This window comes from Amblyomma mixtum, unplaced genomic scaffold, assembly GCF_055824585.1.
Source record: "Amblyomma mixtum isolate Tamu unplaced genomic scaffold, ASM5582458v1 scaffold_15, whole genome shotgun sequence".
NCBI classification, from domain to species: domain Eukaryota; kingdom Metazoa; phylum Arthropoda; class Arachnida; order Ixodida; family Ixodidae; genus Amblyomma; species Amblyomma mixtum.
Genome location: NW_028317684.1, coordinates 275,855 through 282,226, shown reverse-complemented (window position 1 = coordinate 282,226; position 6,372 = coordinate 275,855).

The window sequence follows — 6,372 nt, the reverse complement described above, 5'->3', positions numbered from 1 at the left end:
ATAGCAAGCATCACCTTCACCATAGCAAGCATCACCTTCACCATAGCAAGCATCACCTCCACCATAGCAAGCATCACCTTCACCATAGCATGCATCACCTCCACCATAGCAAGCATCACCTCCACCATAGCAAGCATCACCTCCACCATAGCAAGCATCACCTTCACCATACCAAGCATCACCTTCACCATACCAAGCATCACCTTCACCATACCAAGCATCACCTTCACCATACCAAGCATCACCTTCACCATAGCAAGCATCACCTTCACCATACCAAGCATCACCTTCACCATAGCAAGCATCACCTCCACCATAGCAAGCATCACCTTCACCATAGCAAGCATCACCTCCACCATAGCAAGCATCACCTTCACCATACTAAGCATCACCTTCACCATACTAAGCATCACCTCCACCATAGCAAGCATCACCTCCACCATAGCAAGCATCACCTCACCATACCAAGCATCACCCTCACCATACCAAGCATCACCCTCACCATACCAAGCATCACCTCCACCATACCAAGCATCACCTTCACCATACCAAGCATCACCTTCACCATACCAAGCATCACCTTCACCATACCAAGCATCACCTTCACCATACCAAGCATCACCTTCACCATACCAAGCATCACCTTCACCATGCCAAGCATCACCTTCACCATACCAAGCATCACCTTCACCATACCAAGCATCACCTTCACCATACCAAGCATCACCTTCACCATGCCAAGCATCACCTTCACCATGCCAAGCATCACCTTCACCATGCCAAGCATCACCTTCACCATGCCAAGCATCACCTTCACCATACCAAGCATCACCTTCACCATACCAAGCATCACCTTCACCATACCAAGCATCACCTTCACCATACCAAGCATCACCTTCACCATACCAAGCATCACCTTCACCATACCAAGCATCACCTTCACCATGCCAAGCACCACCTTCACCATGCCAAGCACCACCTTCACCATGCCAAGCATCACCTTCACCATGCCAAGCATCACCTTCACCATACCAAGCATCACCTTCACCATACCAAGCATCACCTTCACCATACCAAGCATCACCTTCACCATACCAAGCATCACCTTCACCATACCAAGCATCACCTTCACCATACCAAGCATCACCTTCACCATACCAAGCACCACCTTCACCATACCAAGCATCACCTTCACCATACCAAGCATCACCTTCACCATACCAAGCATCACCTTCACCATAGCAAGCATCACCTTCACCATACCAAGCATCACCTTCACCATAGCAAGCATCACCTTCACCATAGCAAGCATCACCTTCACCATAGCAAGCATCACCTTCACCGTAGCAAGCATCACCTTCACCGTAGCAAGCATCACCTTCACCGTAGCAAGCATCACCTTCAACGTAGCAAGCATCACCTTCACCGTAGCAAGCATCACCTTCACCGTAGCAAGCATCACCTTCACCATGCCAAGCATCACCTTCACCATGCCAAGCATCACCTTCACCATACCAAGCATCACCTTCACCATACCAAGCATCACCTTCACCATACCAAGCATCACCTTCACCATACCAAGCATCACCTTCACCATACCAAGCATCACCTTCACCATACCAAGCATCACCTTCACCATACCAAGCATCACCTTCACCATACCAAGCATCACCTTCACCATACCAAGCATCACCTTCACCATACCAAGCATCACCTTCACCATACCAAGCATCACCTTCACCATACCAAGCATCACCTTCACCATAGCAAGCATCGCCTTCACCGTAGCAAGCATCGCCTTCACCGTAGCAAGCATCACCTTCACCGTAGCAAGCATCACCTTCACCGTAGCAAGCATCACCTTCACCGTAGCAAGCATCACCTTCACCGTAGCAAGCATCACCTTCACCGTAGCAAGCATCACCTTCACCGTAGCAAGCATCACCTTCACCGTAGCAAGCATCACCATCACCGTACCAAGCATCACCTTCGCCGTACCAAGCATCATCTTCGCCGTACCAAGCATCACCTTCGCCGTACCAAGCATCACCTTCACCGTACCAAGCATCACCTTCACCGTACCAAGCATCACCTTCACCGTACCAAGCATCACCTTCACCGTACCAAGCATCACCTTCACCGTACCAAGCATCACCTTCACCGTACCAAGCATCACCTTCACCGTACCAAGCATCACCTTCACCATACCAAGCATCACCTTCACCATACCAAGCATCACCTTCACCATACCAAGCATCACCTTCACAATACCAAGCATCACCTTCACCATACCAAGCATCACCTTCACCATACCAAGCATCACCTTCACCATACCAAGCATCACCTTCACCATACCAAGCATCACCTTCACCATACCAAGCATCACCTTCACCATACCAAGCATCACCTTCACCATACCAAGCATCACCTTCACCATACCAAGCATCACCTTCACCATAGCAAGCATCACCTTCATCATAGCAAGCATCACCTTCGCCATAGCAAGCATCACCTTCGCCATAGCAAGGATCACCTTCGCCATACCAAGCATCACCTTCACCATACCAAGCATCACCTTCACCATACCAAGCATCACCTTCACCATACCAAGCATCACCTTCACCATACCAAGCATCACCTTCACCATACCAAGCATCACCTTCACCATACCAAGCATCACCTTCACCATACAAAGCATCACCTTCACCATACCAAGCATCACCTTCACCATACCAAGCATCACCTTCACCATACCAAGCATCACCTTCACCATAGCAAGCATCACCTTCACCATAGCAAGCATCACCTTCCATACCAAGCATCACCTTCACCATAGCAAGCATCACCTTCACCATAGCAAGCATCACCTTCACCATAGGAAGCATCACCTTCACCGTAGCAAGCATCACCTTCACCGTACCAAGCATCACCTTCACCGTACCAAGCATCACCTTCACCGTACCAAGCATCACCTTCACCGTACCAAGCATCACCTTCACCGTACCAAGTATCACCTTCACCGTACCAAGTATCACCTTCACCGTACCAAGTATCAGCTTCACCATACCAAGTATCACCTTCACCGTACCAAGCATCACCTTCACCGTACCAAGTATCACCTTCACCGTACCAAGTATCACCTTCACCATACCAAGTATCAGCTTCACCATACCAAGTATCACCTTCACCATACCAAGCATCACCTTCACCATACCAAGCATCACCTTCAACATACCAAGCATCACCTTCACCATACCAAGCATCACCTTCACCATACCAAGCATCACCTTCACCATACCAAGCATCACCTTCACCATACCAAGCATCACCTTCACCATACCAAGCATCACCTTCACCATACCAAGCATCACCTTCACCATACCAAGCATCACCTTCACCATACCAAGCATCACCTTCACCAAACCAAGCATCACCTTCACCATAACAACCATCACCTTCACCATACCAAGCATCACCTTCACCATACCAAGCATCACCTTCACCATACCAAGCATCACCTTCACCATACCAAGCAACACCTTCACCATACCAAGCATCACCTTCACCATACCAAGCAACACCTTCACCATACCAAGCATCACCTTCACCTTAGCAAGCATCACCTCCACCATACCAAGCATCACCTTCACCATAGCAAGCATCACCTCCACCATAGCAAGCATCACCTTCACCATACCAATCATCACCATCACCATACCAAGCATCACCTTCACCATAGCAAGCATCACCTCCACCATAGCAAGCATCACCTTCAACATACCAAGCATCACCTCCACCATAGCAAGCATCACCTTCACCATACCAAGCATCACCGTCACCATACTAAGCATCACCTTCACCATACCAAGCATCACCTTCACCATACCAAACATCACCTTCACCATACCAAGCATCACCTTCACCATACCAAGCAACACCTTCACCATACCAAGCATCACCTTCACCATAGCAAGCATCACCTCCACCATAGCAAGCATCACCTTCACCATACCAAGCATCAACTTCACCATAGCAAGCATCACCTCCACCATACCAAGCATCACCTTCACCATAGCAAGCATCACCTCCACCATAGCAAGCATCACCTTCACCATACCAATCATCACCATCACCATACCAAGCATCACCTTCACCGTAGCAAGCATCACCTTCACCGTAGCAAGCATCACCTTCACCGTAGCAAGCATCACCTTCACCGTAGCAAGCATCACCTTCACCGTAGCAAGCATCACCATCACCGTACCAAGCATCACCTTCACCGTACCAAGCATCACCTTCGCCGTACCAAGTATCACCTTCGCCGTACCAAGTATCACCTTCGCCGTACCAAGCATCACCTTCACCGTACCAAGCATCACCTTCACCGTACCAAGCATCACCTTCACCGTACCAAGCATCACCTTCACCGTACCAAGCATCACCTTCACCGTACCAAGCATCACCTTCACCGTACCAAGCATCACCTTCACCGTACCAAGCATCACCTTCACCATACCAAGCATCACCTTCACCATACCAAGCATCACCTTCACCATACCAAGCATCACCTTCACAATACCAAGCATCACCTTCACCATACCAAGCATCGCCTTCACCATACCAAGCATCGCCTTCACCATACCAAGCATCACCTTCACCATACCAAGCATCACCTTCACCATACAAAGCATCACCTTCACCATACAAAGCATCACCTTCACCATACCAAGCATCACCTTCACCATACCAAGCATCACCTTCACCATACCAAGCATCACCTTCACCATAGCAAGCATCACCTTCACCATAGCAAGCATCACCTTCACCATACCAAGCATCACCTTCGCCATAGCAAGGATCACCTTCACCATACCAAGCATCACCTTCACCATACCAAGCATCACCTTCACCATACCAAGCATCACCTTCACCATACCAAGCATCACCTTCACCATAGCAGGCATCACCTTCACCATAGCAAGCATCACCTTCACCATAGCAAGCATCACCTTCCATACCAAGCATCACCTTCACCATAGCAAGCATCACCTTCACCATAGCAAGCATCACCTTCACCATAGGAAGCATCACCTTCACCATAGCAAGCATCACCTTCACCGTACCAAGCATCACCTTCACCGTACCAAGCATCACCTTCACCGTACCAAGCATCACCTTCACCGTACCAAGTATCACCTTCACCGTACCAAGTATCACCTTCACCGTACCAAGTATCACCTTCACCGTACCAAGTATCAGCTTCACCGTACCAAGTATCAGCTTCACCATACCAAGTATCACCTTCACCATACCAAGCATCACCTTCACCGTACCAAGTATCACCTTCACCATACCAAGAATCAGCTTCACCATACCAAGTATCACCTTCACCATACCAAGCATCACCTTCACCATACCAAGCATCACCTTCAACATACCAAGCATCACCTTCACCATACCAAGCATCACCTTCACCATACCAAGCATCACCTTCACCATACCAAGCATCACCTTCACCATACCAAGCATCACCTTCACCATACCAAGCATCACCTTCACCATACCAAGCATCACCTTCACCATACCAAGCATCACCTTCACCATACCAAGCATCACCTTCACCATACCAAGCATCACCTTCACCATACCAAGCATCACCTTCACCAAACCAAGCATCACCTTCACCATACCAAGCATCACCTTCACCATACCAAGCATCACCTTCACCATACCAAGCATCACCTTCACCATACCAAGCATCACCTTCACCATACCAAGCATCACCTTCACCATACCAAGCAACACCTTCACCATACCAAGCATCACCTTCACCATAGCAAGCATCACCTCCACCATACCAAGCATCACCTTCACCATACCAAGCATCACCTCCACCATAGCAAGCATCACCTTCACCATACCAATCATCACCATCACCATACCAAGCATCACCTTCACCATAGCAAGCATCACCTCCACCATAGCAAGCATCACCTTCAACATACCAAGCATCACCTCCACCATACCAAGCATCACCTTCACCATACCAAGCATCACCTTCACCATAGCAAGCATCACCTCCACCATACCAAGCATCACCTCCACCATAGCAAGCATCGCCTTCACCATACCAAGCATCGCCTTCACCATACCAAGCATCACCTTCACCATACCAAGCATCACCTTCACCATACCAAGCATCACCTTCACCATACCAAGCATCACCTTCACCATACCAAGCATCACCTTCACCATACCAAGCACCACCTTCACCATGCCAAGCACCACCTTCACCATGCCAAGCATCACCTTCACCATGCCAAGCATCACCTTCACCATGCCAAGCATCACCTTCACCATACCAAGCATCAC